The sequence below is a fragment of the Mesoplodon bidens genome, assembly GCF_964165515.1.
Source record: "Mesoplodon bidens genome assembly, chromosome: 4".
NCBI lineage: Eukaryota > Metazoa > Chordata > Mammalia > Artiodactyla > Ziphiidae > Mesoplodon > Mesoplodon bidens.
Genome location: NC_138160.1, coordinates 3,743,316 through 3,770,030, shown reverse-complemented (window position 1 = coordinate 3,770,030; position 26,715 = coordinate 3,743,316).

Sequence of the window (26,715 nt, the reverse complement as noted above, 5' to 3'; positions counted from 1 at the left end):
AATGTCAAGAGCAGAGAGTAATAAAGTGAATTCCTGGTGCAGGTCTTTGAGAAGGATTTTTCACTGTGAAGATTGTGGAGAGAAGGGTGACTGAAGTCCAGGTAGGTATGGAGGGGTGGGGACCTAGGAGCAAGGGCGACTCATACTTGCTTCCTGTAGCTGAGGAAGCTACACATACATACACATACATCCCCTTACACATACATCCCGATGCCCCTGTGGAAGGGGAGTCGTGAGAGAAGCAGACCAGCCAGTTGATTCAGGTCAGAAAGATCCAAGGCAAAGCCTGATTCTCCTTTCAGCAGCCCAGAGGGAGACCCTGAGGAGTCGTCCGTCCTCAAAAGAGTGAGAACGTGACTGAGATCTGCTGGCCGTGCAGACCAGGTCTGAGAGGGAACTGCCAGAGGCTGGGCTAGGAAACCAGGTAATTTCACGGTTCGGGGAGGGCTTTGAACCTCAGCTCCATCCTCTGCTTGCTCTGTGTGACTTTAGGCAAGTCAGTCAAACTCTCTTCTCATCAGCACAAAGAATGTGTTAGCAGAGCCTGTCTTCCGGGTTTGGGATGTTGACCACGGGTGACGTCCTCCATCCGGGACTCAGAACATTGCAGGAAGGTGACAATTATTCAACTTCCATGAAGCTGGAACTCCGAGGTGGAAAGCCCGTGGGAGGGAGGGATGCCCTGTGAGACAGTGGCCAGGAGAGGAAAAGGGACAACTGGGGCCAGTCCTCCTGCTCCCTCCTCACTGGAGGACACACAGCAAGTTCCCTTGGAATGGGGGCAGTGGGGGACATGGGACTCTTGGTTCCTAACCTGATTTGTTAGAAACCTGAATGGACTCAATAATGTGTAATTACATGAAAGGGACTAGATTAAATGGCTATGAGAAGGGAGTTGACACTGAATTGTAGAAAATACAGTTTATGTCTTGCCACTCAGATACACACAGCTGTTGAACCTGCACTTCCTCCAGGTGCCTGTGACAGTGCAAAGAGCATCTTAAGATACGCTCCTACAGCAACCACCTCCACGGCCATATGACAAATGATGGACCCCTCCAAGCCTCAGATTTTGTCTGCAGAAATTAGGTTAAAACCATCTACTTGTGTCCTTCCAGCTCCTACATCCTAGATTTCTCAAGCTGCCTATTTTATTAAAAAAAAAAAAAAAGAAAAACAGAAAAGTCACTGCAGATGAATGTTCCTCAGATCAGGGCTCCTGGTGGTGGAGAAATCCTCCCAGTGATATTCTGTAGAGGATTCCCAGCCTGCTCGGGTGTATGCAAACTTTGTTGTGCACAAACCCTTGTATGTCCATGTTTCTAGGAGTTATTCCTGATCTGCGGTGCAAATGGGAGGTTATGCTTCCCCATCCTTTAGGGTCACAGGAGAGAGAGGGTGGACTCTGGTGTGACCCACAAGCATCCGTTCACTGTCTCATGGTTCTGCCAACAGCATGGGGCGTTTTCTCTGAGTCACACACACACCAAGTGTCACTAAGTATTAGCTCTGTGCACATTAACAGGGATGGGATGAACGACATTTGTCTTACTTAGTGAAAATACACCCAATAGAATATTTGTTTTTAAATGAAGTCCCCTGAGTGCTGTTTTCAGTTCTGCTGTCTCAGGTATATATACTTTCAAGGGTAATCTTCCTGTTTTGACCAGCCCTGTGATCACCATGGCACCCACTGCAGGATGCTCTGATATGAGATACGGGATCAATGCCATCCCCACTGTCTAACCATCTAGGTGTAAAACTGAGCTTAAACTAGGGATGATTGATTGTTTATTGTTGGTTTTATCCAATTACACCTAATATGATTTTCCATGAAGATAAGGAAAAATTCATTTCTCATTATGATCCTCAGCACATGTGATAATCACTGTGTGGTTCCCGGGAAAGAATGTCAGCACCGAGGAAACTGACATGCACGATAATTTGCTGGGGGCCACATAGCAGTGTGAGATTACCTATTTGTGGCAATTTCTGTGACAGCCTTAATTAAAAACAAAACAGAACATTAATATGATTTTTCATAAGCAAAGCTACTTTCCAAGTTCGATAAATAGAACACATAAGCTAATGATTTAAACTAAAATGCTCTAACTGTGGTGTTTTCCCGAAGGGGCAAATGTGAAGCACTGCAAGCTTGGAAGAAGGGCACTGCTGGGTGTCATCCTACAAGTGACAAAAATGACAGGGGATGCACGTGGGCAGCTTTGCTCTTCTAGAAAAATCTAGGAAAGTCTGGAAAACTCTAGAGCAGAGCCTTTGATGCTCAGGGCAAGGACATTGTGTTAGTCTACTCAGGCTGCCATAACAAAATGGACTGAGTGGTTTAGACAACAGAAATGTATTTCTCAGGGTTCCAGCATCGTGGGGTTCTGTGAGCCTCTGTTCCTGGGTTGCAGATGACTGCCTCCTTGCTTGCATTACATACAGAGAGAGAGACATCTCTTCGTCTTCCCATAAGGTTACAGTTCTACAGGATTAAGTTCCCACCCTTATGACTTATGTAAAGTTGATTATCTCTGTGTGATCAGACCCACGCTGGCTCCAGCTGTCCTGAGGCCCTGTTCTGAGTTGCTGCTTTTCCTGCTCAGCCTTGACTCTGGATCGCTGTCTGGTGCCCCTTGACCTGGGATATCCTTGGGACCAGACTGCTGTGGTACTGACCTCCAGGATGGGTCCTTCTCACCCCCGCAGGCTAGGATGCCTGGCAAGCGCTGACTCGGGCAGGAAGGGACAAAGGTCCTGGAGAACTGCATAGAGATAGCCAGCCTGGAATGAGATGGGGTAAGAAACGTAGATTTAAGTACATAGTAGCTGGGCCCTGGGCCCTGTGCAGGTGCTCTGCCAGGTGACCTAACCAAGTAACCCTGAGACTCAGCATCTCCATCTATAAAATGGGTCTAAGGTGTATTGCACAGGGTGGCTGTTTTGATCCAATGTCTTATTACGTGTGAACTTACTTAGCTTAGTGCTATTATATTCAATAGCTCCTCAGGATGTAAACTCCCTGAAGATACATGTTCCTCTTGACTGTGGCCAAGAAAATTAAAGATAGGTGGGTTAATTACCTATAAGATCATTAGCATAGTCAAGGTAAGGACATGATAGGAAAAAGGAAAGAAAAGATATTGAGGACCTCTAAATATTTTGTCATTGTAGTCTAATTCCTTTTACACATCTAATAGCCTTAATCAGATAAGGAATTAAATAGTTTCAGGCTTAAACTGATTTTGGGTGGACTCACCAGTGAATTGTAGAGACTTGTGAACAGCCTCGTCACCTAATATTAGTTCGTGGCTTTGTGACTCATTGGCAATCATGCAGGTTTTCTTCAATGACCATTTAGAGGCTGTCAAAAGTGTTATCTCCTGGGAACTCTTCCTCTCCTCCACTGGCTGAGCGGGGAATCTCCAGGACCTGCAGAACCCCACTCGTCACCTACAGAAAGTGGTCCAGGTGTGGACACCTGACCTGAGCTGCACCAGTTATAATCCTCAAAGCCATACTGGGAAGCTGGGTGCTTCTCTCAGGGTTTCCAAACAAGAATCAAGCAGAGGTTAGTCTCCTCCAGCACAGGCACACATCGGGTGTGGGCAGCGGTATTTTCAGAGGTGAAGGAGGCAGAGACCGAATCCAGCCACGTGCTGAGAGCCCAGAGACCAGTCGGGCTGTTCCTGAGATACCCATATCCTGGGCCACTTGTTCTGACCCCACAGCAGGCCTGGCTGAATCCCTGGGACCCAGGGACCAATCTCTCCCCTTCTGACCACATCAGCTTGTGCTAGGTTTCTCCATCCATCACCCAGAGTTACACCCGCAAACTCCTCCCAAGAGTGTTCCACGGGGTTCCCTTCTGTTATTGGTGGGAAACATTTTCTAATGTTTTTGAATAATTTGACTTCTTTCTCTGTGAATGGAAAACTTTTGTCTACATTGTCTTCATGTCCAAAATTATCTTCAATTTCACATCAAGATAGGGTAAACTGTTGTGAAGTGTTTCACTATACCATTCAGCGGTAGACACAGCCATACTTTCTGGTCCGTGGCAGGAATATCGCACACACAGCCAGATGGAGGTGGAGAGAGAAGCCTGAGGTACTTCTCACTGTCCGAGCTGCCCTGGAGACCGAGTCCTCTGCGGCAAGTTCCAAGTGCTTGTTCAGCACCTGGGACAGAGGGGCATCGATTGCCCTGGTGCCTTGGGAAGCTGCAGAGAGAACTCTTTCCAAATACACTTTGCATTGATCAGAAGAGAGGAAGTTTGCACCTGCATCATGTGTAAATGCCAAGGACAGGATTCAGGATAACCTTGCATCTCTGAGTGTCCCACTGGAGCAGTGACTCCTTTCCTAATCACCCGGGAGTGAGGAAGGCCTGATTAATTCTGACTCTTCAGTTTCTTCCTACGCTTTGCTAGGTATATAATAAGAGACTGCACATAAAATTCAAGAAAGAATAAAAATGGCGTGAGATTTGTGCCTGGAAATAACAAAATACCTAACAGACATACTCTGACAGGGAGACTATTTGCCAATGGCTGTATTCTAAGGAGTAGTTGAGAGCTGGTCAGACTAGGCTTTGTGTGTTCAGTGTCTGAGTGAGTGGTGATTCTATAGAGACACAGAGAGTCAGGGAAGCACTCAGAGAGGAAGAGGTGGCCCAGGGCTTAGGGATCCCCCAGGGAGGAATATGCCCAAGCGTGCAGCAGGTATGTTGGTAAGACAGCATCCTGGGGATTTGCAAACTTCCTAGGAGCATACACTGTGAGCGACCGAGATTTGGGATAAAATAATGCATGTGTATCCTTCGGTAATGCATGGCAGGCTGTACAGAAGCTATGACATTATTACTTAGCTATTTTCACAGGCCATCTTTTAACCTCTAAAAGCCAATGTTATCAAGCATTGGGGTAAATAGACATGATCGAAGAGAGCTAATTACAAATAGAGATGCCCAGCCCCACTGCCCCAATGGTTCTGACTCAATAAGGTAAGGTAGGATCAGACAGGTTTATTTTCATAGGTACCCTTTTCTTGCCAAGGTTTGGAATGTCAGCTTTAAAGGAAATAAAAATGAAACTAGGAAAATTGCTGAAACAATCATATCCTATATCATATCATTTCATATCATGACATCTTCCATAGGACTTGCATGGTTAGAATAGCATGTAAAATTTGATTTTAACAATTTATTTACTTAGATCCATATTCAAATATCACTATTTTGCAATAGTTATTTGTGTATCTACTTTTTTATAGAAAAAACAGTTACTTCAAAAATGTTTATTACAATAATTAAAAGGCACCCATCCATTTAACCATTACCTACGTAGAAATATTTATGTCTCTCTCATATGAATTTCCAAACCCCTGTCAGAATCTGGAAATGAATCTCCCCTGAGCCGGTACAATGGTTTATATATTTGCTGGAATACATAAAGCCATAACCAGGAGACAGATTCCAAACACTCTGGAAGTGAGAAAAAGTAGATTTGGAAACTTGATTACTGGGAAGACCCTCCTAATCCATCTGTACTGATATGAAACTATCACATGAAGAGCGTGAACAGAATGGAATCGTCTTCGGCACTATAATGCAGATTTCACGTTTGTTACTTGACTTTTGTAAAAATAGGTGGACACACGAGGCTGATGGCCCTGGGAAACTTCTAGAGCAGGAGGTCATTAACGTGCTTCTTGGCGTGTTGAGTGACTGTTCCTTCAGTCCCCCGACCTCACTTGTCTCTCTCGGCTTTCGGTCCACCTCCCCAGGGGTGGTCTACCTTAGCCAGCCCCCCCAAACCCCCAGCCTTGTCCCTGGTCAGCTCTCTCCCATGTGATGTCCTTACACTACCCAAATGCTGGCAGCTTTGAAAGCTACATCTTCATCTAGAACGCAAGGCCTTCAGGCATCCTCCTCCCCTCTTGTTTCTTTTCCCTCTTTCTATCCCCGTGGCTCTACCAACTGGTGAGCTCCAACTCCAGACACCTGGGAACCTCCTGATGAACATCCCCCTCCATTAATGTCATCTGCTCTTCCTTCCCATTTGCCAGGATTAGTGCTCTAATCTTGGAGGCCACCTGCCTTGAGAGGTACACCTTCCAAGGCCAACTGTATGTTGCTGCAGGAGAGTTTTTAATGCAACTTGGAGCATGCATACCCATGATGACTATCATTCAACGGCCCTTTGACCCTTGTAGGATAATGTGAAGCCTGCTGCATATTACATTGAAAGGCAAGGCCCTCTACAATTTCTCCCTCCCTAACCTTTATTCTTATCTCATAGCAGGCACCCCCTTAGTTGGCTGTATGAATTTGCTAGGGCTGCTGTAACAAAGTTCCACAAACTGGGCAGCTTAAACAACAGAAATGGATTCTTTCCCAGGTCTGGAGATCAGGGTGTCTGCAGAGCTGGTTTTCTCTGAGGGTCGTGAGGGGAGGTTCTGTCCCAGGCCCCTCTCCTGGGCTTGGAGAGACCACAGGCCCTTACATCTCTCCACATGGCCTTACCCTGTGTACGTCTGTGCCCAAATGTCCACTTCTTGTCAGGACACCAGGCATCAGTCATGTTGGAAGGGCCCATCCTGATGACCTCATTCTAACTTAATCATCTATGGAAAGGCTCCGTCTCCAAATAAGGTCACATTCTGAGGTCCTGGGGGTCAGGACTTCAACATAAGAATTGGCGGGTGCAATTCAGCCCAGAGCTCTGCTGCTGCCCCACAGTTTTTGCAGGAGGCCTCACAGAGTTTTCTCTCCATGAAAAGCTACCTACACTTGTCCTTCCCTCACCCCTCTCTGTAGGGGTGGAGGACACACACTTGCACACACTCACATACACATTCTCACACAGACACTCTGGAGCACACTCACACCTACCCACACTCACAGACATACTTATGTACACATTTGCACACACACCTCCACTCACATACCCCCCACATACACCTGCACACTCTCACACACCCATACACACCCACACACTCACAAAGACACACACACCTGCACACACTCATATACCCTCACACACTCATACACACCTACACACCCACACACACTCATACACATCCACACCTGCACACACTCATATACCCCCACACACTCATAAACACCCACACAGACACGTGCACACCATAGGACCTGTTCTTATCAAACTTCCTTGCCCCTTGGATAACACACCTGTGACTAGAGACACCCGGTTCTAAGCCCCTGGGTCCCCCTCTTCCCAGCAGGGAGGTCCCCAGCCTGCCACTTCCCTTCTCCTGACACTGGGTGCCCACCTGCCAAGAGACCAAGTGGATAAATTGATTCTCCAGGACTCACAGGGTCCAGAATTACGGAAAGTCTGAAATAGTTTTATTTAAGAATCTGTCAACCTCCATCCTAAAATCTTGATTCTGCAAACTGCATGTAACAATAACATCAGCAAACATAATGAGAGTGTTACTAGTGGTTTGGAAGAAAACTTATAGAATTAATGATAGCAGTAGATGTCTGGACAATCTAGTGAAACAAAGATGTCAAGAAAAATGGAATATTCTTTTTGTGACATTGAAAATACATGCACAGGAGACTGTTCTTATGATAAATGGCTTTGGAAATGGCCTGTGGGATGTCATTTTTCTCAAGTAATTTCCCTTTCTGGCTTGTTCTGCAAACTGCAGTTTTGAAATTTCTTTATATAATTTCTGACAGTGTATAGGGTCTTAGTGTTGGCTTTAAAAGTCATTTGTAGAGGTTGAGCAATTAAAAGAAGTTATGTCTAATGTATCTACTCTCAGGAATATGACTTTCTTAATGGGTATGCATGCAGGCCTTGGGTCAGCCAGACCCCGCAAGAGGGAGCTTTGGGCAGCCATGCTGTGAAAGTCACAGGGAAGCACAGTTTCTGGCATCATTCAATATTTCCATTTAATAATTGAAAATAAGGGCAATATAATACTTATAAAGCAGGTTGCTTTCAGAACATTATTGAACCCATCAATTACTTCTAGATTAACGACCACGGACAATGTTTTACATCTGAAGTGGCTAAATTTACTGTCAATTTGTGGTAACAAATCTATTCACCAAAAGCAACATTAAAAACAACTAACAAGCAACAACAGAAATGAGGTGAATCGGGCGTTTGGGTACCTGCTCATGGGGGACTCCTAGATCCTGGGGTGAAGGTCTCTGCCTGCCGCCCCACCGGAACTGCCATCCTGCCCCCTGCTCTGAGGGGGCCTGTCCAGGACCAGAAGAGGTGTGGGAGACCTACTATTTGGGGATAAGAAGCTTCTGTTCTCAGGCCAAACTCTACTTTCAAAGAACAGCTGCCTTGCAGCAACTCAGCTAAGGCAGAGGCCTTTTTCTCAGAGTTTTACAGTCATTACTGGGTGGAAAAAAGTCCTGAAGGTCAGGGAAGACAGAGGATGTGAGACTGAAATAGCAGATGAATGTGTTTTGTTTTTGTTTTTGTTTTTGTTTTTGCGGTACGCGGGCCTCTCACTGCTGTGACCTCTCCCGTTGCAGAGCACAGGCTCTGGATGCTCAGGCTCAGCGGCCATGGCTCACGGGCCCAGCTGCTCCGCGGCATGTGGGATCTTCCCAGACCGGGGCACGAACCCATGTCCCCTGCATCGGCAGGCGGACTCTCAACCACTGCGCCAGCAGGGAAACCCAGATGAATGGTTTTGAAGACGAAATCCCCACCCCTGACTCTGTACTGAGGATTTCTGAGAGTCTGCCTCAGGACTGCCTTAGAAGAAAACCTGAGCCCTGACTTCCATTCACGGAAATTAAGAGGGTCCATTTGATAAAAGCAGGATTCAAACCTGAACCCAGCCACCCCGGCTCAAGTCCAGCAAATAAGGGCCGCTCTGTTCCCCATTAGTGTCAATTATAAACTCACCGGTTTAGGGATCTGAGTTTGAAAGAGGAATTAATGATAATATCAAGACTGAAAATGGATCAAAATCATCCAGCTCATTCCACCAGAGGAAAGCTCTGACACTGGAATGGCCTTGTCAATCAGAAAAAAATTAAAAAATAAAAAGTGTGATGTTTTGAAGCCTAATTTCAGCTTCTCTGAAAACTGATAAATGAAATGTATAATAGGATGTGTGCCCTCATTTTGAATTGGTCGTTTCTGGAAAACACATGCTTTACACCCATCTCAGACCTGGTCTCCATAGGCTGTGGGTTAAGTTGAAATCAGAAACTTCACACTGTGTTTTCACCTCCCTCCCTCTTCCAACATCACAGACCGATGGGCCACTCTAGTTCTTGGAAAGCTTTCAGTAGGGACTCCTTCTGCCTCAGGCTTTCATTAATTTTCACTGAAATCCAGTGAATGAGACCGGGTACCTTGCCTATTTCCTTTCAGAAATGTCAAAAGTGTAGCTGGCCACTTGAAAGACAAAAGTTAGATTGGATTCTGTAACTGTAAGGGTTTAACTGACCATGAAGAGGTAGCCAGAGGCAGGAATGAGAAGATGCAAGCTTAACGTGCGAGTTACCCTTGGAGACACCCGGAGGGAGGAAAGGAGCAGAATCTTTGCTGAAAATTGCCTGCCTTCATCTAGGTTTCATGGCTGAATAGACTCCACAGCTTTCCCTCTCTTCTGTCTTATTTTATTTCTTCTCTCTCCGTAGAAAGGCCTCTGTCACCGACCTCCATTTGGCCCACATGGGAACAACAATAGCACATCTATTTTTGGAGCAATATTTCTATAGGTTTTTCTTTTCTCCTTTCAATCTGTTATATTATGAACTTAGTAAACAGTCAAACTGGAGTTCCACCATATGTAATTTGAGCTGTTTTCCCAGTTTATTAGAATTTACCTACCACCTGCTGGTTTAATGCTCATCAGGCAGGTTAGATACCTAAACGTGAATGGAAGCAAACCAAAAGGTATAACATGCCATCCTGTACACTATACTCAAAACAATTAACATCCCACAACTTCTATGTAAAGAGGTCATACATCCTTTTTGGTGATGGTTCTCTTACATTGATAAGTGAAATTCAAATTGACCTTATCTGGAGCCAGAGAGCCTGAGTCCAAATTCCCCTCTGCTACTCACTAGCTGTGCTCTGAGGTTTCCTCACTGGTAAAATGGGGAGGAGAATAGTCCCTGACACATAGAATTGTGGTGAGGATGAGATAAGCTAATAGACTGGAAGCACCAACAGTGACTGCTACGAGTGCTTTTTACCACTGCTATTGGTTTGACCATGAACAGTACCTAACAAAACCCTTTACTCAGCTCTTCATCTTGCCAGGAAGCCCAGACCATGCTCATCCATGCATTCAATAGCTTCCTGCCAGCACGTCCTGTCTCCGGGGATGGAGGGATGAGTACGAGGTGGCCCTGCCCTGAGGGAGCTCAGGAATGCAAGGCACCTAGGGGATGAGGATTCTCACCACCCAGGACGGGACTGGCAGGGATCCTCGATCAGTGACCAGTGCAGAGAAGGCCCAGGGGGCTCCAATGTGGTTGGGACCTCTCCATAGGTGTCATGCAGGGACACAAGACCTTCAAAGGCACAGGTTCACGGCATGACCTCTTTCCTGTTCGGAGCTGGTGGCAGGTGAAGGACAGGTCACCATGACTATAAGTCTAATGGAACTTTGGCTGAGTCCACACACAGAACGTCTCCAACAGCCAAGAGCTTTAGTTCAGAAACAACTCAACAAATGTCAGTGCCAGTGGCCCCAGAGTGGCAAAGGCCAAGTGACCAAAAGACCCATGAACGGCTGTGGTGGAGAAGGTGGTAGTCCTGGCAGCGACCACCGGTACCCTAGGGAATCAATGGGGTGTCTACAGCCCCCACGCAGGTGAGGGGAGGAATGGAGGCCATGGGAGGAGGAGCTGGCCACACGTACTGTACCATGGGAATCTCTACGTGGTCATCTCATTGGACACGCGCGGCTGGTCAGAGGACAAGACAGGCTGGCGGGATGAAGGGGGGTTCAGTGGGGTATGCAGAGACTCACTTGGACTTTACTCTTGGACAAAGGGAATGTGTTGGGGGCTCTCCCACAGGGGCCTATGGAGCTAGATTGATGCTTTAGAAAGAGATATGATGGGACTAAGAGCCGGGCGTGCAGTGCCCATCAAGTTCCTTCACTGAAGACTGCCCGGCTCCCACCTTTAGCTGGAAAATATGTACAGGCCTTTCAAGTCAAACAGAGAGCCCTGCTGTCAAGTAGTCCCGTGAACTCCACCGCTTCCCTCTATCAAGTTTCTCCAAGTAAGCTGACCAGATTTTCTGGCTTGATGTTGCAAAATGGTTTCTACTTCAATTGCTCTGCTGGCAACTCTCACTGGTTATTCACTCAGTAAGAAGATGAAAAAAAAAAAACCCTACAGCCCAGCCTGTTTGCTGCCTGAAGATGTGGACACTCTTTTTTCTTTGAATTTTGCTATCATAGAATTCTCTGAAAACTCAAGGTGTTACTACATTCCCTCCCCTCTGCCTTATGCCCCTTACCTTGGGTACCCAGCCTGTTGAAATGAAAACATGGAGGACAGCTGTCAGCCAGACCTTCCATTTGGCTGAATGTCCACCCTGCAAGATCAGGAAGAAGCCCTTTCTCATCTCAGTGCTGAGTGGACACCAGAGAATCCAGACGTATGCGACTGCTCTGGCAAAGATTGGTTACCCTTTATGTGTAGGTGGTTTGTTGCAGCTTCTGCTGAAAACATAACTTAGCAGTGTGCAAAAAATAAATATTTAAAGAATTGACTTGTGGTGAACAGTGGGCTGGGGAGCTCTCACAGGATAGTTTGAACACACAAGCACACACACATGCACACAAACACAACTTTCCACTGGCAGGGAGGGTGCAGCCAAATCCCTGTGACTCCCACCTGCCATTGCTCTTGGCTGTCAGGAGCCACCCAGGGTGGGCAGGGCTGACCCTCCTCTTCTGCTTCTGCTTCTAATTTCTCTCACTCCCTCCCTGCCTTCCCGCCTGTCGCTGATGCTCAGACCTCAGGTCCCAGTCGTTCTGTCACATTTCTGTTTGTACACAGCTCCGTCTCTCTTGGAGGACACCAAGGTTTCAAAGACTCCAGGCTTCATCCACACCAGATCTACTCTGAATTTTGACCAAGAAAACACATGGTTGAGCTCATCGGTGAGCATCAAAGGGAAAGGTCAGCCAGATGTTACCATTCATCATCAGTAGTTGGAAGTGGGACTGCCCTAAATACTCATTTCCTATTTTGTCTCACCAAATCGATTTCCACTCTAGATACTTCCGTTTCTCCATCTTCATTTTCCCAGTTCCCAGACTTAAAAGTATATGTTCTTTATCTGTTATCATTTCTTTTAACTTCAGTCTTTGTTTATTCCTCTGTTACAGTGTTTGTTGGGCCATTTCTTTTTATTCATTTATATATTTGTTTGTTTGTTTGTTTACTTATTTATTTATTTATTTTGGGCTGCGTTGGGTCTTCCTTGCTGTGTGGGCTTTCTCTAGTTGCAGCGAGCAGGGGCTACTCTTCTTTGTGGTGTGTGGGCTTCTCATTGCAGTGGCTTCTCTTGTTGCGGAGCATGGGCTGTAAGCATGCAGGCTTCATTAACTGTGGCACTCAGGCTTAGTTGCTCCACAGCACTTGGGATCTTCATGGACCAGGGATCGAAAACCTGTGTCCCCTGCATTGCCAGGTGGATTCTTAACCACTGCGCCACCAGGAAAGCCCTGTTGGGCCATTTCTATTCCTCCTGTAACAGCTCCACCCAGAACTCAGGTCTCAGTTAACCACAGGGAAATCCAGCACCACATCAGCTTACAAGGTCCTGCCACCCCACAGGTACTGTGTGTGCCTGTCTTGGCAGCTATAACAGAACAGCCAAGACTGAAGAGCTTATAAAATATGGAAGTTTGTTTCTCACAGTTCTGGAGGCTGGAAGCCCGAGGTCAGGGTGCCATTAGGGTGGGGTTCTGGTGAGATCCTGCTTGTTGGCTCATAGAAAGCAGTCTTCTTGCTGTGTCCTCACATGGCAGAGGGGTGGGGAAGCTCTCTGGGGTCCATTTTATAAGGGCACTAATCCCATTCATGGGGATTCCACCCTCACGACCTTATCAACTCCCAAAGGCTCCACCTCCAAACACCATCATATTGGGAGTTAGGATTTCAGCATATGAATGGTGGGGAGAGGCATACACAACCTGCCCATAATGACTACTGCCACATTTTAGTCCTTCTCTTGGTAGCCTCACATACATGTTGTCTGAAAAGCCCAACCTACACCTGTCCTCTCTCCTTCCTTCCTCCACGTGAGATCTCTCTGCTTTAATCATCTCCTTCCTCCCCACCCATCCTATAGAATGTAGCCAGACCAGAACTCTTAACACACTCCTGAGCTGCTTTGCACAAACAGAGCTGCACCTTCCACAAAAAATACATGCTCAGCATACACATCAATGCAGGCACACATACATTAATACAATGCAAAATATAACACAAGGTATCCAATAATCATGGCTTTCCACAATCGGGGACCCAACTTACACTTCCATCCTTACTACCTGTGAGTCTTGAATACACTGCTGACTCTAAGTCAGTCTGTCATTGTTTCTTTCCCTCTATCTAGATGCTTTTACCAACCATTTCTGATTAACTCAATCCTATTCATCCTTCAAGGTCCATCCTAAGAGGTGTCATCTCTATGAAGCTTCCCTACTCATTCTGGGTCATAATGGAGCAGTGAGCTGCCCTAAGCCAATTTGTTCTGCTAACTCTTAGATTCTCATTGACAGGTCTCATTTGGGTATCTTCCCAAAAGTTTGATGAGGGTTGGCTGCTCCCATACAACCTCATTATCAGGCTCTGAAGAACTTGAAGCCAAAACTGTTGATGCAAAATGTTCCCCATAAGCATGACGAACCCAGCTCTTTACTTTTTGAAGTTCTCTGACCATGAAAAATTCACTTGCAGAAAAGGTTTACTCACAGTAAATTTCACAGTTGATGAAACTATATTCTGGAAGGAACTTTCTATTATCTTCAGAATTGGCACAAAGGAATACAAAATTATTCAGCCCAATAGCTGGGCATAAGTCTTTTTAGGGATGAAGCTTCAAGCACCATATCTATGGGTACAAGCTAGAGAATTCTCATTCTCTGTTCATACAAGAGTGGAACGTGTCACCAAAATATTTCCAATTCCCATGCCTTGAATAACATTAATTTCCTTAGCTTATATTTGACATACGCACTCTTCTAGGTGTTGTGCATTTCCACGACAGTATTTGTACAAAGTAAGTCAATGAAGTAGTTCCAAGTATTGACCTGGCTACACTGTACTGGATAGAAAAAGAGGAAACAGAAAATGACCAAAGGGAGGGAAATCATGTTACAGAAAGAAGGGAGTAAGTGAGACAGTCATTGTTGACAACATATGAGAGGCTGCCAGAGGGAGGTCTGTAAAGTGATAGTAGTGTGGAGATGGTGATACCATGTGATGTGGTTAGTGGTACTTTTTCAACAGAGGCAATGCTAGTGAGAGCCCATTACCAACATTAATTGTGCTGATTAACATAACCCCAATTTCCAAAGAAAAAAAGCTATTTTGGACATTTAGTACTTAAAATAACAAAATACCTGGTACTAATGAGTGAAACAACATCTTCCCTGGCAGTAGTCACCTGTGAAGTGTGGTCTTTCTGTGTTAGCCAATGACCCCTTGTGTGCATATTCAAGACTTTGAGAACTAATCTTCCCTAGAGTGCAGTTCAAAGTAGTAACTAATATGCGTCTAGCTCACATGCAGTGTCTGGCCTTGTACAGCGAATTACTGAGATGATATGTGAATTCTCCCTTGTACATGAGCATATTTGAGGCACTTATTAGAACTCTAGATTGAGAAGCTGAGTTCAGATTTTAAGAGAGGCATTGAGTTATTTGCTACCTTCCTCTGTGTGCAGTTTTTTATAAGAAAGTTGAAACTCATCCAGCAGTGTTGGCACAATGCCTAGATTCCAAGTCTTGACTATTTTGTTCAGAACCTTGAACTGGATGGAAGGCTAATATTATTCCTTTATGTGAGTTCCCCCTGACCTCCAGATAAATGTCATAGCAAAAATGAGGACAGCAGGTTACTACTTACTGTGTACTTTAACATCCCTGGTTAAGATCTGTCTACTTCATGTTTATTTTCATTTTTTCTCTGCATTTATTTCCAAAATGAAGCCTGTGTTCAGATTAGTGCATAAAAATATTCTATTCTTAAATATATATTTACCAGTAGATCAAATCAAGTCAGCAAATATTTATAGAGCACCTAGTATGTACAGGGCAGCAGGCTGCATAGGTACCCAGGAAAATGTGGCTTGAAATACACTTTTATCTACTGACCTCGCTAAAACAATAATGTGTCCATTAATTGGAAAGTGGAATTAACTACCTTGAGTAGGAATTTATTTTGAATTAGTAAGATAAAATGTTTTACTAAACATGTAGGGTTTGAGAACCACTGACCAGACATCCCCTAGGGATTATAGAGAAAGATGAGACCTTTTTACTTCCTACCAAGAACCCAGAACCCAGTTGAGAAACAGGACAGGAAGAAGATACCTAGGCACAAAGCAGTGCACATAATGAAAGCCATAGAAAAAAATAATACAAACATGGGTCACCATTGACACAGACTAGATAGAGGCACACAAGGTCATCTCTCCATAGCTGGTGATGCATCATTTTCTTTCTTTGGGAAAGGATATGGGACCATAGACACCAGGAAACAGAAGAGTATTTGAGACACTATTTTTCTCCTTTATGAAGAAATTTTGTCATTTCTTCATTTGAAGGTAATAGCCCGGTCTTCTTCATATGGTTCTGCTGTGACATCCTCCCAGTTGATGAGATATGTTTAGCCCAGGGGCTCTTGATGGAGTAGCCCTGACCACTGATACAGCAAAGAAAGAGTTTCCTAATTAGCAGTGGTTTGTTTCTACAGTGAATGTAAGTCGTATTGAAATATCTGTGGATGTTTAAGGTTATATTCTCTTGCATATTTAAATATTTAAATTTACGTTCCAAAAGAGAGAAAATAAGAGTCTTCAAGGTAATCAAAAGTAGGGACTTACAAACAAATAAACAAATTTTATTTTTTTAAATGTATGACAGCTGTATAAGGTCCCATTGAATTTATTTTCCATTCTGAGATTTTAATTACTCTACAATCTATTTTATAACTTCTTGGTCCAAATATAGAAAAGATCACTTCCCACTGTTTTCATAATTTTCCTAAGCAAAATATACTCTGTGTCAAATTTGGCACAATAAAGCCATTTAGATCATGAAGGTGATCTCATTTCCTATGTCTTTGTACCTGTTCCTCCTGTCAAAAGCTGGGCTGTATGAATCAGATTCAGCATCTGGTTCCAGAGTGGTTCTCACCTCTCTGGACAATACCTTTCACCTCCTCTTGCTGTGTGATCCCTTCAGGGCAGACAGTATGTCCACCTTTGCTCCTCTTGACCTCCGTAGGGTCCCCAAGGTTCCATACTCAAGTCCAGCATTTTGCACCATATGCTCATTTGTCTATCCCATCCCTGCCCCTCAGTGTGTGGAGTGCTGCCTTGTAAAGAATGGTGTTCCACAGAGTGTGGGACAAAGATTTAAAGAAGGCATGGTCTCTGTTTCTTGACATGGTGGGGGGTTGTTGTACTCTCATAGAGCATTAGAATTTTTAAAGATACAACAAGGTCATTCTGCAGAATTTTACAACATCAAAACAATAATTTAAGGAATAACATTTCTAACCCTTATACTGTTTATGCTCACTCAGGCATGACACTTCACTTCAGATTTCAATTAACCATGGCGAAGGGTGAAATTCTCATGAAACTCTGCACTTGTGCACTTATCAGAGATTGGGCTATATCGCTTATCTCACTTATCAGTGGTTGGGTCATCCTTCTGTTGATTTGGGGATGTTTCAGATGGGATAGAACATATTTGAATCACTGTATCATAAGTCATAATTATGGCATGTTGTAGTTTTGCTGTAGGAAAGAGACTAGCTTCTATTTGAGCACCTACTGCATGTGCGTTTCTCAGCTAGATGTTCGGCTTAAGTTATTGAATCCTATGGAGAAAGATTTGGTAGAGAATGTTCCATATTACATATGAAGTGATCCAAGCTCAAAGCAGCTTATATAAGACTCAAGTCCACACAGCTGGACTCTAGAAAGCCTGATTCTTGAGCCCAGACCTTGTTCCAAAATCGTAGCTCTTTCAACAGCATACATGCAGTTTTCTGGACTCTAACACTGAAATGATAGTTCTTCCCCAGCTAATGTCAAGACTGCATCTCATAGTGGTTTTAGATCTTCAAAAGAGTCTTAATTCACCCTGAAATTTGAATTCTAGTATTTTTACACCAATACTCAGATTGTCCCTGCCTATTTTATTAATCCTAAACACTTTAAAGAAATAAGTCTTCTATAGGCTCATCAATCTTTTTCCCTTAAAAATATATAATTTTCTAATACTCAGGATATGTAGAAAAAGTGACTAAAGAAAATCTTAAAGGTGAAATAAATGTTTTAAAATAATAAAAAATAGAGTATGTTGTGTGTGACGTTATTGTTTTCCTGCCTATTTCCATGGAATAGAATCATGACCTCATACTTTAATTGCTGGCTTTTTTTGCAAAGTAATTGGAGTCATGAAAATATGACCATAACTTTGTGAACAAAAGAAAATGTTACATTCCCTGTTCTTTGTTCTGCACATACTTCTCCCTCCAATACTGAAGAGAATTCTGTGCAACCAGCCTGTGTTCAATGTTATTTTTCTACTAAAAGGAAATATTTTCTAAATGAGTCATATGTTTATTGGAGGAAATGTTCAGAATAACATTCTCAGTCCAATCTGAGGGACACAAGGGCTCTATCAATGACAATGTTCAGGTGGAAGGGGGTTAAATTATCCTCTTTAATATAGATTAACACATGAGTCAAGAAGAGGGAATCATTATGGTTTTATTGGGTAATTATTTTTAGTGAGTTAAAATTTTATAAAAACAAACAATTCTACAAATAACTTTTAGAATTATTATTTTTCATTCACTTTCATATTTTGTAAAAATGATTCATTATCATTCAAATATCAGCACAATCGATATTTTTGACTGTATAATTTGTTGTTGGTTGGGAGGGGTGGTCTGTCCTGTGCATTGTAGGATGTTGACAGCATCCCTGTCTTCTACCCTACCCTGGCTGTGACACCAAAATTGTCTCCAGATGTTGTCAAGAGTCCCCTCGAGGGAAAAACTGCTCCCCTCCCTCCCTGACTGATAACCACTGTTTTAGGGTAACACTGGCTTATAATACTGAGTATTCACTATATGCAAGACATTGTTCTGAACACTTCCAAAAATTAACTCCCTTAATAATCAGAACAGCCCCGAGAGATAGGTACCATCATCATCCCCATTTTTCAAAGAAGGAAACTGAGGCACTGAGTATAGTCTAGAGATTGCTAACAATTGTGGAAGATAGGGAAATACAGTATATGTGGATATTTTCATAAAGAAGCATTGGGAGGATAAGCTAGAAGATGGGGCTTGGCTGGAAGGGGTTGGTGTACCTGTGAGTCTCCTCTGAGTATCCCCCTTTATACAGCTTTGTTATGTAAATCATGTAACTGTATAACATTTGATAAATTAAAGCAAAAAGAGGGGAAAAAAAAACTATCCTTAAAAGTAAAACAAATGAAAACATATAAACTCAGTAATGCTTTAGACTAACAACATAACCTCCCAGAGAAAAGAACTTTTCAACACTAACACCAGACTTTTATCTTCATTAGAACAGATTCTAAGGACAACAAAGGAATCAAACATATTTTAAATTTCACTCAGTTTTATTTACCATATTAACAGTGGTTATGGTTTTTTCAAACTCTTTATATATTCTGGACAAAGACAAGCAATAAATAATAGAAACCATGACTTTCAATCTAAGGGAAAAGAGATAAAAATATAAAATTCAAGACAGTAATAAAATATTGCCAATTTAAATCATAGTTGTATATATTAAAACATGCTTACAATTTTACTTGTATGTTTCTACTTCTGTGCACTGCAAATTCTAGGAGCTGTGACAAGCAGTAGCAATGAGAATACTTTGCGCCCACCTCTTGGTTTCCAAATACAATCGCTCATTAAATGAAAGCAGGGATCCTTGTAGGAAAGGATGATTCCAGGTCTGAGGTAGACAATTTATAAAATGAGCCTGGATGTCTAGTGCCAGAAAGACTAATGCTAGCATATGAAAAAGACCTGAAACTGGATGGATGGGGTGATCAACAACTAAACTGAATAATTTTGTCATCAAAATGTAAAATAAATGCAAGTGATTATTTAAACAAAATTTGGACCCATAGTATTTGAGGAAAGTGAAAAAGAGTGAGAAGGAGGGTGACTCCTTTTCTCAGTTTGCTCACTTTGGAGTTTACTGTTACCCCAAATCCATGCTGTGAAAATTGATAATTAAAGGTAAAGAGCATGAATGTTGTCATGTCTGTTTCCTTCTTTCTTTCTTCTAAGAGGAAAAGTAGCTCCTCCCCCGTTGATGGAGAAAAATTCATTATAGAACAATGCTCTCTGAGAAATAAAAAAGAATGGCAGCATTAGAAAATCACCATGCTATAATCCCCCTGAGAGCAACTGATACAGGCAAAGCTTGTCAGTGAATACCAAGGACGTTGTAAATTGCTAATGAAAAAAAAATGCACCTACAATGGAGAGTTCAGTCTGTTATGACCTTCAAGATTGGCATCACTAAAGATGAAACCACCTGGCATTACATGTTTGATGTGTTGCAACGGGAAACATGTAGCTGACAAAGAGTTCTTAACACAAGTGTCTCACCTGACCCTGATGGACAACTGGCCAGAACTTTCAGGTTATTATGGGATATACAGGGGATGGAGGCACAAGTTAAATGGCAACCACAAGAAAAACACAGGGTGTTCCATGGCTGACATTAGAAAACCAATGTCAGGAGGAAAGGTAACGGTCTAGATCAAGTGAGATTAAAGGGCATAATGATGTATGAATCTTGATTGCATTTCTCACAGAAAAATATGCTGTCATACAACTAAGTGATGGTTAGAGAAATCTGGGCATTGCCTGAGACTATATAATAAGGAGTTATTTAAATTTACTCGAGTAATGCTTTATACTTACTGGTATAAATGGAAATAATAAAATATAATAATTATGACAAAGTTAATATTCTACTCAGGTATATTTGTATATAAAGACACAGTTAACATTTTTCCAGATTTGTTTTAATAATTAAATAGAGATTGTATATGGTGGGTGTCAGAGATGATTGTACTATTCATTAAACTTGTTTTATTAGGCTATTTTAATTAAATCTTAACACTGTTAGAAATCACTTAGCCTACTCATCATTTTGGAGGGAGTGACGAATCTGAAAACTAAATCCCATATTTAATTAGGCAGTTTCTTGACCCCTGATAGTCAAGAAAAAGAGGGATTCCCCTGGTTCCTCTAAAGAATGGATTGACTAGGAATGGCCTCATGACTCAGACTCTCTGTGACCCCTAGACTTTGGCATTTTTAAGGTGGGTCCCGCTTTCAATTTACCTACCCACTTTTTGGTCTCAAATTCAAGTTAGTAACTGTTATTCACAGTTTTGTAGGCATGCTCGTTCAGCAGAGAAGCAAAGCAACACACAGAAGGTGTCTTTGCGGTGACGCAGTCAAGTCATTCTGGGCATGTGGTAGGTGGGATGGAGCCCACATAAGGTGGCAGAATATGGGGGGTCCAGTGGCCACTGGGCAGGAGGCTACCTGTGAAGGCTACCCCACATCCAGGCCTGAGGAACAGCACAAAATAAATCACATTCTTTGGGATGTGAAAGGGCTGGCCTTGGAGAGTGTTTAGTGATTTATGGTTTCGGTTCAATGGTTTGAAAAGGTAATTTGGGATGGACATTCAGCATCCAAGTGTTGGCTACTTGTAGAATCCAAATGTGAGGGAAATAAAAGATGTCTTGCCAAAGGGGTTTTTGTGGGGATTTGCCATGATGTGGAGGTGAAGAATCAGGAAAGGAAAATTAAGAGCAAGTCTGCTTGAATCCCGCAGTTAATGCAGGTGGTGCAGAGGGGAGGAAGAGGGAACACTGGGGTCCTGAATATCATTCAGTCACAAATCACCCAGCAAGCGAAGCACACTCAGCTGGGTTTCCTGTGTGTGTAAAGAGGAAGAAAAGGGAGCAGGAGAGAGATGAGGGGAGAGGGAGAGGGACCACAAAAGAGGAAACAGAAGGAAAAAAGTACTGAAAAGAAAAGAACACTTTCTTTTATATGGCCGAGTAATATTCCAATGTATAACCAATTCACTTTGCTGTACAGCAGGAACTAGCACAACATTGTAAATCAACTATACTCCAATAAAAATTAATAAAAAAATAAAAGAACACTTTGTGTTTTCAATGATCCCAGATTCTCACCTTCCTTATCTCAGATTCAACTTTAGCCCTGAGGAGAAGAGAAAAATGCCTGGAAAATATAGGTCAAATTCCAATACATAACTTTCATGGCTCATCATATGATCATTTCCTTTTAGGTGATAGAGATATTAAGCAAAAAAAAAAAAAATCTAAAACTAAAGTTTCTCTAAAGAAATAAAGTCTTAAAAAATGTCTTCCTTAATAGGCCTAATTTGCACCTTCTGATTTAAAAATGTGTAGACATTATTTTCCAGTTCAAAATTGAGAGTAAGCACAAAATAAAGATTTCAGAAACTTTCTGTGTCATCTATATAAAGAAACTATTTAACAGTTTAAAAAGGTTAATCATTAAAAAATTAGCCCCCTGAAAATTTGATTGGAATAAAGTTATAACACAATAAATTAGTATTTTGTGTAAAAAAATGACTAAAAATATTGTACATTACACAGTTTTTTGCTTGTGTGTTTGTTTTGTCCTAAATCCCCTTTCTCCATCATACTTCCTTTGGCTACATAATCTTTGGAGGAAAAACTGTGGAATGGATTGACACCAAAAACAGGTAGCTGTAAACAGCCCATTCCCTAATTTCATACGTGGTCTGGAGGAAGAATTTTTGGAAAAATTTCCAAAACCTGTCTTGCCTGTTTAGGATTGCTTTGTGAACATCTGGTTTTAAAAAACGGTGTCTGAATATAAGAAACACTGCCAAACCCACCAGCTGAGAACCCCTTGCCCCGCTGAGACCATGTCCTAAATGCTACTTTCTCTCCGTCTGCAGGCATTATGCATGAAGTTGGAAAGGGCGTTTATATGGGTAATGAGTTTGCCTGGAAGCATGCTGAGCTCCAGTTGGGCACGCATGTATGTACCCTCCCACGTTGAGCTGGAAGGCAAATGGGCTGTCAGCAAGTGAACAAGGGGCTGAGGAAAAAGACAATTTCCTTATATAAGCTTCTCTTTTTGATATGGTCCTGGTTTTATTTCTGCATGTTGACTTGGCTTTTGTAAACATGACAGAGCACCCATTGTGCTCTATCCAATTAGCCCAACCTGTGCCTTGGTCATAAAACTTTATGCAAACCACCACTCACAGACTTTGCAGTCCAGGGAAACTATAATAGGCTTATAACTCTTAAAGATTATTTTTTCTTTTTGGCAAATTGCTAATAAGAGCTTTTTTTTTTTTTAACAAGACCTTCAGCTGATGGAAAAGTAAAAAAAAAAAAAACAAGCGCTATAGTCTCATATAGACAGTGATGATGACAGTGCCATTAATAACATGGGTCATTAAAATTTATAAAAAGCTATTCTTAATACAGGATATAAATACATTTCTCAGGCAGAGCTATGAAATTTATAACCTTTTTATTGTCACCAGAGGACCATCCCACCGCTCTGCCCCCAACACTGTCTGCCCTCTATCATAAATCACCATGTGGTTAATAACCTAGATTACACCAGTTGCATTTACAGAATTAAATATTGACTATGTGAAAATGTTATTACATTTTTACTGATCGGAAGACCACAGAACAGCCCTGCAGGACATGTAGCTGGACAGAACTATCTGTGTAATCTTTGTTGGAAACACAGTTACGGGGCACTCAGTAACAGCTGGTACATTTTGGAGCAATGGGGAAGGAAGGGATAAAATGCTAGCTTCTTAATTTTAAACCAGGCCAAACACATCAGAAGGAGGCCATGATATTGAAGCAATGCACCTTATTTCCAATTTAGGAAGCTCCAGGCCAAATGAATGATGTAATTATCGAATTCCAAATGTTAGAGCAATATGGTGAAAGGCTATAGTAAGCCACACGGAATAGAGATTATTAAAAATATTGGTGGAATTCAAACAAGAATCAGATATTGTACATTACTGAAGTGGACACATCTCAATTTCTGGTTACTTGAAGAGAACCATTGATTTCCAAATCTCCAAATCCTTGAGAGGAATTTGCCATTCACTTGAGAAACAATCAGAACAAAAACTTTTGTCCCTAAAGAATGAGCATGCCTACAGGCACATGTGTGTGAGTTGTTAGTGGATCCAAATGTTCAGCACGTGGTCTGAGACCTCACGAAAGGTTAGGAACACCAGATTGGGCAACTCAATCTAGTGATGTACTTGCTTTGAAGACTGATTACAATTTGGTTAAATTAATCGAAAAAGCTCAGAACACAGACACACACACACACACACACACACACAAACTGCACTGAAAAATGATATATGGGCAATTGGATATACTTAAGACAAATAATGGAAATCCAAGTGAGTCACCCAAGAGTTCCAGTTCTATCCTGTGCTCTTCCCTTAAATCTAAGGAGGATGACTCATCTATCAAAAATATAATGATGTGGCTTTAACTGCATTTTCTTGGGACTGTAAATTTTGTGTGTCATTATTTTTTCTACTCTTTTAAAGTAATTGTCTTTTTCTTTTATTGAAAATACTAAGGTCAAATATTTATTCTGGAAAGATCCTTTAAACGGTTGTCAGTTTGAACAACATGCTTTAATGAATACATAAACCTAGAATGTTTAATAAAATTAATTTACGAAGTTTTCAAATTTACAATCTTGAAAGGAAGCATTAACACATATTATTAAATTAAAGGAAATCAAATGCATCCTTCCAAGAATTAGACAATAGCCACCTCGTAAAATGTAATATTCCAAGTATTTTATAATTAGATACAAAAGAAGTTAATGACCCTCACTGTGTGACAAGTTGCTTACATAGGGAAAAGAATCATTTCAATTGCCCTAGGGTTGACAAATAAATTGACTGATTTTAAGAGAGCAATATTTTGAGGGAACACTAACTAGAATATTTTCTAAGGACAAATGGAAGTGCATAGAAAATATAGACTTCACTCGAGAGTCTTACTCTTAGTACTAACATTGGCATTTCTTGAAAATTTTGAAACCATGTGTGCATGCGTGCTGTAGAATAAATAAATATGTAATGATATTAATGCTATAGAAACATATTAATGTTAGTAAAGAGAAAAGGAATAGAATGATAACATCAAAAGTTAAGTCCTGTAATATAAAATTTGAATTGGAAAGATTCTCATGAACTTCTTATGTGATCTTTTTTTTTTTTTTTTAATTTCAAGAAGATGTATCTTCCAACTCTGTTTATGGAAGAGATGCAGATGTCATGCCAGCCTGGCAGCAGGAAGCAGACATTCTGAGCAGCTGTGATGTAACAAAGCCACTCTCTGCATCACCAGCAGGGATGCTTGGAAAAACAGCTGATTCAAGGTTTGGGGAAACTGATTTAAAAGATGAGGCTGGGACACGGTTTGTGCCAAGTAAGGAAGCTTTAAGGACTCTTGGAGATGTATCAGAACAAGACAGGAGCCACAGGAAGGGGTTCTTTGTGGTCAAAGATGGGACTATTTAGAACCACAGGGAAAGGACATATATTTTTTCTGTTTTCTTGAAGATTCTCAAGAAAGCTCTTAGTAGCTCTGCTACTCCATAAAGATGTAAAAGGATCAAAAACTTAAATTCAACTTTCACTGCTTCTGATTTTACCCTATGGATCTACTCTTTGCATGTTTGCTGAACGGGATGGTCCTTCTAAGGTAGGGTTTACAGGGACCTAGAGACTCACCAGAATGGAAGGGGGAGGTGTCTGGGAATTCTATTAGCCTTATGGTTGCAAGTAAAACTCCAACTCAATCTGGCTGAAGAGAGAAAGGGGTAAGAACTTTCTAGCTCTTGAACTGTGGATGAGGTTTAGCTCAAGTTCACACAGGGTAGAAATCACCCCCCTCCTTGATTTTCAGCTCTTCCTCCTTGATGGTGACCTCACATCCAGCCCCCAGGGGCACACAGGATATGGCTGCGGCCCCGGGCCATTCTCCTGTTGGCCCCGCCATCTCTCTCATAGTCCAAGCCCAGCAGGTTGCATCTCCTGGGGTCTGTCCTGGACACACTGGGTGGGAAATGCTGACTGGGAGTGAAACCCAGAGTGGAAGGTGGGTCCCCCACCCTGGACCCCTCGTCTCCTAGATTGCTCATCTCAGTGGAGGGGATGGTCCCCAGGGGTGCGGGCAGGGCTACCAGCAGAGGGTAACGGACTGTGCATGGAAAGGCAGTGTCCACTGGAAGAGGCAACACCGATGGTGCAGGGCAGAAGGGAAAATCAGACCCCCTTGGCTCTTGTTCTGCGTTCTTTCTCTAGTCCTGTTTTCTCTGAGGGGGGAAACAGTATATATCATTCTGAAATTAAATTGAGGCCTTTTGAAACTGGATTCCTACTTAGTAGGAAACCTCAGGATTCCTAAAAAAAAAAAAAAAAAAAACAACCCCCACCCTAAAAATTACCAAGATTTAGGGTCTTTTGAAATGGTAACTCAAAAATGCCTTTGGGCCTTAAAAGCAGGAAGGGAGAATTTGTGAAGAGTGTACTCATTAAGTTAGAGGATAGTCTGTGTGATTTGCTTCTAACAGTTATAGCTCCTCATTTAATGATTCTGATGAATAATCAGGCTATTGTTTTTCTCTGAATTTGGTCAAAGTTAAATTTAAGTGATACCCAAATGAAAAATCTTAAATGGATGACAAAAACAACAAAAAACTAGCTCTCAAATCAGGATTGCTCCATCTCTGCTTCCATCAGAAATAATCTAAAAATGAGATAACTGCAGGTCAGTATCATAAGTTGTCCTAAAAATAAGGAAGCCTCCACCAGTTGAATTGACTGGAAGACAACGTCCCTTCTCTATCCTTCTAGAATTTATCCACACTTGTCGATACCACATCCATCCAGGCAGTCTGCAGAAGATGGTGAATCCAGAATTTTATTAGGCAGTTTCTAGTCAAATTTCAGTCTTTTGCCTAGGAATTACGTGAACCTGCACACACCAGCCTCAAATTTGTTGGGTTCCTTTTCTGTATCTTTCCGGCTGAACTGAACATCCTGGGAAATGTTCAGAGCTAACTTCAGGAGGCTAACAGTGTGTCATCCCTCTAGACTGGATTCAATAAGAAAATGAAAGACTAATCTTAAATGAAGGAAAATGTGTATTTAAGTATTCAGGCATGTATGTACATATGTGTGTATGTATGTACACATATCCAGGAATCAGCTATTTTTCCTTTGAAATCAAATTATTTACTGCCCATGTAAAGAATTCTCTTCAGAAGTGGCGAGATTCTTACACCTGGTTTAGCACAGAAATAATC